This window comes from Dreissena polymorpha, chromosome 13, assembly GCF_020536995.1.
Source record: "Dreissena polymorpha isolate Duluth1 chromosome 13, UMN_Dpol_1.0, whole genome shotgun sequence".
NCBI lineage: Eukaryota > Metazoa > Mollusca > Bivalvia > Myida > Dreissenidae > Dreissena > Dreissena polymorpha.
The window spans coordinates 29,813,380-29,823,398 of record NC_068367.1 but is presented as its reverse complement, the minus strand read 5'-3'; the positions used below and the strand labels follow the sequence as shown (position 1 = coordinate 29,823,398).

The 10,019-nt window shown below is 36.4% G+C and overlaps 1 long non-coding RNA gene across 1 annotated transcript; it reads left to right on the top strand.

Annotated features, from left to right (window-relative positions):
- Positions 1-1,891: 1,891 nt before the first annotated feature.
- On the top strand, positions 1,892-2,859 carry LOC127854931 (uncharacterized). The gene is made up of 2 exons (XR_008037227.1): positions 1,892-2,557; positions 2,651-2,859. It is a non-coding gene; the product is annotated as an uncharacterized LOC127854931 (long non-coding RNA).
- The last annotated feature ends 7,160 nt before the right edge of the window (positions 2,860-10,019 follow it).

Here is a 10,019-nt window from a genome sequence, read left to right as displayed (position 1 = left end):
ATCATATTGCGTTGTGTACATTCTCTCAGGAATATATACAATTTTGCGTAACTTGTCTAGCGCATCATCATAGGAAACGATCGAGAATGCACCATTGTATATACCCAGATCGCGCTCTGGCGATTTCTTGAAGCAGTTATCGTTACAGCTACATAGAGACACAAACAAGACAAATAGTATGAAGCGCAACATAGCTGGTTTTTATTTCATTCATCTAACAAAACACATGTAATAGCTATATAACAAAAAATTTGCACACAACAGACTACAACACAAAATCTGCAGGAATGTACAAAACGAGGCCGTTTGTCAGCAATTCCTTCGACACACAAAATGCGACAAAGTTCGGTGGGATGTGAATGTTGGGAATGCATGTTCTAACCGCTTGAGAGAGCATATCTTCGTGTTCTTCGTTTTGACACTGATTGATGAAGTAAACTTTACATGGGTCTTCTTCGGGCAACATATCGCTTACGGGCATCGGGTTTTCTTGTACCTCTTGTTCTGGGGTGAACGTTTCCACGATTTCTTCTTTCACGACTGCCAAATCGACCGGCATACTGATTATCTCGTTTTGCTCCGAACACGCCTTCTTATCAGAACAAGGCAAGTCATTCCATGTTTGTTCTTGTGTTTTGCAAAGCATCTTTTTGGGGAGACTGGACTGATCCTTTGAATGTTCAGCAAATTTGCGTTTACGATTAGGAATAGCATTGGACTAGTCTACCTTTTCCCCCATCGATCAGCTCCGTTTCAATGTGAAGACTGTTCAATGTGCTTGCTGTACAAAGGATGCATCACAAACAAAACCTCTAACGCCTGACACAAATTTGTATTTGGATATCCATATTTTGGTTGCAGTGAGTATACGTTAGCATTCATCTCTCTCATTTCGATGCCAGTTTGCAACGCTTCGTATATTTCACCACAGCTTCTCACAATTTTCAGACCTATTGTGAGCTCTTTCTGTGTACTGACAAGCTGAAAGTTTTTACTCGGTAGCACTCCTTTTTTCACCAATATTTCCACGATATCGTTTTCCGTACAATCGAGTAATGTCATGACTGCTCGAAAGTAGGTGTTCAGCTTCAATCGTATCTGAGTCCTTTCCAAAGAAAGACAAGTCGATTTCACAGAATAAACTTTGCTGAACTCCTCGATTCCATGCAACTCCAACACTGGTATTATGCATATCGGCAGTCTGTAGTTTAACGTGGGATTCGACTGCATGTATCTACCCTTCTTTATGCGCTCGTTAAGAGTTGCGAAATGTTCTGGTACTAATGTTTTCAATATTTTGAAGTAGCACATATCAATCTTTTCATCGGCAACAGAAAACATCAAGTCAACATATCGTTCAAACGCAGCTAGTGTCGGTTCATCGAGAAACACATGGTCCAGCGTTGGCTTGTAGTTCAAGTAGTCATACGGACTGTTAGTTATCGACGTAAAACGCAGTCCCTCGACATCTGTGAAAGGACATGTAACGCTAAACATGTACTTCTTTTGGTGACCATTCGCATTGAAATTTCTTTTCTCGCGAATGAATTTTTCGCACAATGTTTGGACCGACATGTTGTCGCTTCTGTTGTCAGATTGTAAATGAGACGCATTGAATAAGTTGCATGGCTTTATATACAACCCGTCATGTTACAAAGTTAGTGGTATAAGCTTGAAAAAGTAGGTTTTGAAAACAGATATGGCTCGTTGCATCGAACGGAAAGGCGAAAGCAAATTAAATGCACTCATCAAATCAAACCAACCCGAGTTGTTAGCAACACACATAAATCAAAACTTTGATTTTGATTCATCGTGTTACATTGTTATCAACGAAAAACATGTTTTGCCTGTTGATTTCACACAAACAGACCTAGAACAAGTTGTCATTCATATATCTAAACCTGAATACATACAGTTTGTGAAGCTCAGGTTTAGTGATTCACACAGCAATGGGTTTGATTTTCTGCTTTGCGAACAAACCGATTACGAAGATAACTACGGCAATGAGGTTCATCAGTGTCACCTTTATTTTTCAAGAACATGTACCAAAGATATGGCAGCTACGAGCTATTACTTGACACAAGCCTTAAGTATGATTGGAGTACTAACATTTTCAAAGAATACGCATGACAAACTGGCTTCGTGTCTAATCAAACGTTATGGTCAAACACTCGTACCCAAATGCACTACTGATTTTTGGAACAAACAACTTGACTCATTTCGCATGAGAAGCATTCTTGAGGTCTCGCAGCAAGATGACTCAGCGACACTTCGTGATGAAATTGAGCGTTTGGTGCAAACAAAGTACAACTTTGTTTCTTGTCAATACAATACTGCAAACAAAATTCTCAATATTCTGTACACGAACACAAGTGACAACAACTTTGGGTTAGTGGTTCTCAAACAGTCGCTGAATATAAAATGCGCTACATGACTATTGATTCAAATCATTTTTGATTTAAACACCAAAGCGACAACATGTCTGTACCAGCAAATAAATTTCAAGTTCCACAGACTGAGAATTGGGACTTAGAAATAAGCCAGTCCGAGATGAAAAGTAAGTTGTGTTGATAAGATATTGTGTTTTCATAGCAGTTTTTATTGTAAGCATTGTTCATTTAGTTGTTAACTTTTGCTTTTTCTGTTTCAGAAAATACCAGCATCGGGGTGGTAACTCCAAAAACGAAAACCGAAGACTGGGAAGCTGAAATTGCGGTGGCGAAACGTCCTCCATTCTTTCTCAGCGTGGGCAAAATAACACAGCGACGTATAAACCGAATGCACCGATGCTGGACCTGTCACTGCGTGCCTGTCAATTGTCGATGTGCAAAATATTGAATAAACTTGTTGAAACGTTAACATGTGTTTGTTTGTTTGGTAGAAAATGTTATATAGGTAGTAACTTGAAAATTGATTCTATACACCTAAACAATGCTAGCCGTTGAACTCAAAGATTTGGGATTTTTTCGACATATGTTGCGTTTGAATATTGAAAAGTGGAACAAAGCTGTCGAAATGTACATCATGGATCTCTATCCAGATGTGAAGTTTACATTTTCGACGCGAGATCAATGTTGGAAAGCGACAGATACGGAAATTGTGTACTATGTCGATATTGAGGTTATTCTGATCAATCCGAAATATGATTTGTGCTGGACACACCAAGATCCCACAAAACGACTTCAAACCATTAATGGGATTTTGTTGAGCTCAAAAGCCAAGAGAACAAAACTCGTAACGTTTGACCAAGAGTATTTTTGAGACAAAAAATGTATAAAGATGTTGAAATAACCAATTGCATGTGTAATATAATATCATATCATATCATGGATGATACCGACGCTTTTTGCACGAATGAAACAAGTATGTTCATGAACAACTATATCGACAGACTGAAAACGTTTGAGCATTGGTCTCCCCAAATACAACCAAACAAATACCAGCTTGCTTCTTGCGGGTTGTACTACTTGGGACAACACGACCGTTGCAAATGTTTTCGTTGTGGCATTGTGTTGTATCATTGGAAATCTACAGACGATGTTTTCTTGGAACACCATAAACATTCACCACATTGCCAGTTTTTGCGAATGGTGGGTCCAGGAACAAGACTATTGATAGACACATGAGTATGTTTTGTATGATCGTGTTGTAAATAAATATCATGAACCGTTTAATTTGTTTTGTTCTTGTTCTTGTAGTAACATATACTTATTCATGCAACTACCAAACGCAAAGTTGAAAAACAAGTACTATTGTGTGCACGAATGTTTGATTTCGCTATTGCGTTAGTTATTGATATAACCCAGTGTCGTATGTTTTCTCAAACTATATTATCCAACTCTAATCAAAGCAAATACAAACAACTATGTATATGTAGTTTCAAACGATTTTATTCTGCAACAATCAATATTTCAAACATTCAATCTTTCGCAACAACAACGTACAACAGTTTACATAGTCCACTAGATCAGCCCACATAGTCCACTCGATCAGTCCATCACAGATGCAAAAGCCTCGCTTCTCTGTTTTGGCCGTAACCCTGAATTTCGCCACACCATTCGCAGCGATCGTCGATCCGCGTACATGACACACAGCTGAGGGCCTCGCATCTACGGCAAAAGTTCACCATCGAAAAAAAGTTTTTGCACGTATGACACACAATCACTAACGTAGTGTCGTAAACAGTTGGCAGCATTTCGCCCATGCTCTTAATCCATTTGTTACAAGCTGCTTTGTTGTTTCCAGCTAACGACTCATTCTCACGATGCTTATTCTGCCTCTCTAACCATGCCTGGAAACCTCCACTTTTCTCCACACCTGACATCCATTGCTCGCAAGCTTTTCTGTCACTCATTATGCGTGTTGTTCGTTCGGTTTCAAAAATCGAAATGATTCAAACACAAGCAATTCGCCCTTTTATAGTATGCCGTTATTCAACTCAACAGCATAAAACTCGAAATGCATGTCCCTTCCCCAGAACATGAAATTTCACAAAGTCGACAAAAGCCCCAATTGTATGTAAACAAAGTGTTTTATGTTTTCATCGACGAGTATTTTTATCAACAAGCCGAATTTTGCGGAATATGCGGTGTCATTAGTTCTAGAAAAGATAGTTTTAATTCATGCTTGACAAAAAGTTTGTAGTTTACTTTGCTTTTTGGAAAAATACAACGTTCAAAGATATGAGTTTCATCCGAACCTTCCGAAAAATGGGTGTTGTTCTATGTACAGTATCGATACATGTATGTGAGGCATTTTCAGGCTTTCTTTCTTGGATTGAGAGTTCAAGAAACGATGAATTTTGTCAAAACATGGTTACGATTACAAGAAAGTACCACCAAAATATATTTTTTGTTTCATGATAGACAAAACCGTGTATTGTTGAAATGTCAACACATCTCAAATGTAAACAAAGAAAAATGAAGTACATGATAAATCATATTGTGTAGATTTTTGTACCAAAGTTAAATGCTCTTAACAAAATGTGTTCTTTTATTCAAATGATTGTGATCACTGCTGTTTTATGTAAAATAAGTCAGTTTAGAACTTGATTTGTGTTGTTTTGTTTTCTTAGCTGCATCAGACTTTTTTGACTTGAATGTTATTTGTACACATCAAAATCTGCCATACAAAGTTGATTTCTAGAATGAATGAACAATCAGTATTTATTTGTAACTGTGTGTTGTTAACACTGTGATTGAATAATGTCACATTTGTCATAAGTTGAACAATTTCTCACCAGAACTTACATTTCAATATGATATTTTATGTGAAAGTAAACATGTGCACTAATTTGTCAGAATATTTGTCATTAAACTTCAAGGGTCAGTTTTTTTCATTTTTGAATCATATCAAACATATTCAACAATTTTTGAATCTATACCGCAAGTACCATTTCTGTCAAAAACTGCAAATAGAATCTGTTAACACACAAAACTACAAATTCTGCTTCTTTTACCAACATGTGAATGTTCAAGGTCACAACAATATTTGATTCAATTTCAACAAGCAAAACCCAATGGTTGCCTGTTTGAGTTATTTTTTTTAAGAAGTTCCTATGGTATGGATTTGTAAGTATCTAGAAGCAAAAATGGCATAACATTTGTGGGTTTTGCAAGTTAAAAAAAGTTAGTAACACAAAAAATGAAAATTTTGCATGTTGGTCAGTACAGTAACTGTATTGGACACAGATATTTTATCATGTTGTATTGACTGTGTAAAACATTTGTCATATGTTGAATAATTTCTTACCAGAATTTACATTTGAGTATGACAGTTTATGTGAAGAAAACATGTGCACTGATTTGTTTTCATATTTCTATGTAGGCTCACTTTTCATATTTTATCCATAGAATGCATAATTGTCCATTTCAAAGTCTTCTTCACAAAAATATTTGATGTCTAAAACTGCAAAAAAATCTATATACACACCAAAATGCAAATTCTGCTTTTTGCCAACATGTGAATGTTTGGTCACAACAATCTTTCTTTCAAGTCAACACAAATGTGTGTATCAACAAGCAAACCCATTTGTAAGTCTGTCCCGAGTCAGTTTTTATTATCATTGCCTATAGTGTATGTATTTGCAAATTTTTCAAGCAAGCACGCATAACAATTTCAGATGAAAGTGGATGAAAAAAAAGTATATGAATGCTATTTAGAAAAATATGGTTTTTTGTCAGCACATTCATGTCTGTCCACAAAACTCATTGTGTGTGTTTGTTGTGCAGTGATTCAGTCATTCACAAAGCGCATCTAACAGTGTCTGCTTGAGCTAGCAAGCACAACCACAAGCCATGTTTTGGTTCAGATTTGTTTTATTGAGGTCCATAAGAGAATATTTGAACATTTTGATACATGGCTCTCATAACTGGTCTCATTCAAATGCTTAGAAAAAAAGTATATAAATGCTTTTTAGAAAAATATGGTTTTTTGTCAGCACATTCATGTCTGTCCACAAAACTCATTGTGTGTGTTTGTTGTGCCGTGATACTGTGATTCACTGAGCGCATCATACAGTGTTTGCTTGAGCTAGCGAGCACAACCACAAGCCATGTTTTGGTTCAGATTTGGTTTATTCATGCATATGGATAAGAATATGAGAATTTTTATACATGGCTCTCATAAGATTTCTGATGCAAATGATGAGAAAAAAAGTATATAAATGCAATTTAGAAAAATATGGTTTTCTGTCAGCACATTCATGTCTGTCCACAAAACTCATTGTGTGTGTTATGTGTGAAGTGATGTTCAGTTCATATTCTCAGAGTGGTTCAATGAAGAACGCCTTCTTTCGCAGAAGGAAATCTAGGTTCAAGTCCTAGCTCTGATATGATTTGAGAAATCACTGAATGCAATTTACAGTGTCTGCTTGAGCTAGCAAGCACAACCACAAGTCAATTTTTTGTGCAGATTTGTTTTAGTCGTCTATATGATTAAGAATACAATAATTTTGATACTCGGCTTACATAACTGGTCTCATACAAAAAGAGATTGCCATTCCGAGCGCATATTACAGTGTGTGTGTGACCTTGCAAGCACAACCACAAGTCAATTTTTTGTGCAGATTTGTTTTAGTCGTCTATATGAATAAGAAGATGAGAATTTTCATACTCGGCTTACATAACTGGTCTGGTTCAAAAAGAGATTGCCATTCCGAGAGCCTATTACTGCTAGCAAGCACAACCTTCTACTTGTCTGATTGTGTGAAATGGCAGTTTTCAGTATTTTCAGATTCTTTCACTCACAACTCTATGTATAATCATATAACACAAAAACACAAATGTAAGGTGTAACATAGATTTTATTGATACATTGCTAGCCAAAAATGACATAACCTGGTCCAAAACAACCAGTGTGACAATCATATGGTATTTTGCATTTCAAACAAACAATTTGTTCACCAGTGTTAGCACTTACAAATTCCATGTACTTTGGAAAGCAATTTAGACAACAAAACCCGTGCCCACACTTCTTGCTGAACACTCTAGGTGGATTGCTTTCAAGTTTGCATAGTCTGCAGTAGTCGATTTTGCTGCTGCTTTTTAGATGGTTTGAAATAATCAAATCAATTGCATTGGAAATGTTTGTAGCTGCAGTTGTTACGCACGATGTTAACCTCGGCTCATCAATTGGTACAGATTTAACGTACCTTAGCGCCTTATTGAGACTGTCGATTTTTATCTGAGCTTTGCCGTGCGACGATTTTAGTATCTCTTGTTTTTTTAAATACTCTTCGAAAAAGTCTTCATGCTTCTTTTCAGTTGAAATAGCGTCCTGTTTTGCGTTTCGTTTTGGTTTTTTGACAGTTTGACCGTCAGAATTAGCAATAGCTTTTCGTTTATTCGATGTCGTTGTACTAGTTGAACCTGTTGAGTCGTTGGAACATTGCTGTGATGGCTGAGCAATGAAATTAGCTGCTGCATCGTTTTCTCGCGAACGATATTCTGTTTTAATTTCTTCGTCAGTCATTGTGAGAAGTGAGTACAAAATTGGATGCTTTCGTATCATCTCACTGGGTGTTGAATGCAATGGATGAGTTTCATCATCTACACGAACACCAGCATTGGTAAGCTGTTTGGAGAGCAATAAGTAGGCTTCATCATTTTGTTATGATATCTATTAAAGTTATAGCTTGAACAGACATTAATAACGATGACAAAAGTTACAAAACAATCATTTTGTATCAAATATCTATAAATAAGTATCGATTTAATACGGCTTGGAGTGTCAGGTTAATAATTTTGCATTATACTGAAAACACATATCCATTTATAACAAAGATTCCAATGTCATTTTGCGGGCACCGGCTTCTCCGATTTTCTCAAATTTTGCTGTAAAAACTTCTGTTGATTAAAAAAATTATACGGTTAAAAATTGTAAATAAAAATCACGCGCTATCTTGGAAATGAATTAATCGAGAAATTAATTATATGGTGACCTGTCGGTTGCATATTGAATACAACATTATTTTAACGCTTAAATACGAAGACTCACTGGGTTCCTGTAAAAAATAAATAACCGTTTTTGCGTCAAATAAAGTTGGGTGCAACTTATAGTATTATTTTTTTTACTCGTCCAAAAACATAGGGTGCGAACGCACCCAACGCACCCCCCCCCCCTGACTACGGGTATGGAAATAAATTACGAAATTTTCGTTGATTTTGAGCGTTATATAGGCTTTAACTTAAAGAAACGTGTTAAACTAAAGACGTCATTGCAAATGTAAGATAGTCTTAATAAAACGTGCAATACTTCCACAATTTAATTATAAATTATTACATATATATTAATGAAAGTCTTTTGTATAAACACAGCCGCGCGATATTTATGGAAATAAGCTTTCTTCTTGAAACTTTATTTACCCGCGAGTAAGAATTAAGTTGTGCCCTTGGTAAGACAGTTTAAAAGTGCAATACTTTTTGCACAAAATGCTAAGGGAATATAACGTTATAAAATATGCCATAGTCTTGTTTCCGTATATATTTGAAAAATAGCAAAAAACTTAACTAATTAATCATTGTACAATAAAGCACAACAAATGTAATGCTAGGCAGACGTAGCACAACAAATGTAATGCTAGGCAGACGTAGCACAACAAATGTAATGCTAGGCAGACGTAGCACAACAAATGTAATGCTAGGCAGACGTAGCACAACAAATGTAATGCTAGGCAGACGTAGCACAACAAATGTAATGCTAGGCAGACGTAGCACAACAAATGTAATGCTAGGCAGACGTAGCACAACAAATGTAATGCTAGGCAGACGTAACACAACAAATGTAATGCTAGGCAGACGTAACACAACAAATGTAATGCTAGGCAGACGTAGCACAACAAATGTAATGCTAGGCAGACGTAGCACAACAAATGTAATGCTAGGCAGACGTAGCACAACAAATGTAATGCTAGGCAGACGTAGCACAACAAATGTAATGCTAGGCAGACGTAACGCGCTGGTAAAGCTTACTACCTTCGAATTCTCAACCTGCGAATTGCCATTGAAATTACTTTGACAGTGTCGTTTTTTGTAGGCTAAATACAATATGATTTGATTCTGTAAATTGATAGTTGATCTGATTATAAGAAACAATAATTATAAACATCCGCAAATGCATTTAACCGTTTTGCAAGTTTGCAATCACTCAAATATGAACATGTACGCTATTCTATAGGCAGTCACTGTTCCCGCTGCATATAACTATCGCCAGAAATCTAGGTCAAAACCCATATACGCCGAAAAAAAAGATAATTTATAACTTTGCTTATTTACATAAATTCATTACCGCGCCTGAAAAAAACCGCGGTATTATTCAATCAACGCGCGACATCTTTTATATCATGTTCCTTCTAAACAAAGCTTTATCGTCGTGGTCATAAATTTCCGACCATTAGGCTCATCCGGGTGACAAAGTATGCCCTACTTCAGTACTGATGGATTTTCTATCAGTGGTTCTCTGCCACTGACATATTCTTGTCTTCTCTTCTCACTGTTTACGATCTTGTTTCTTATGCTAAC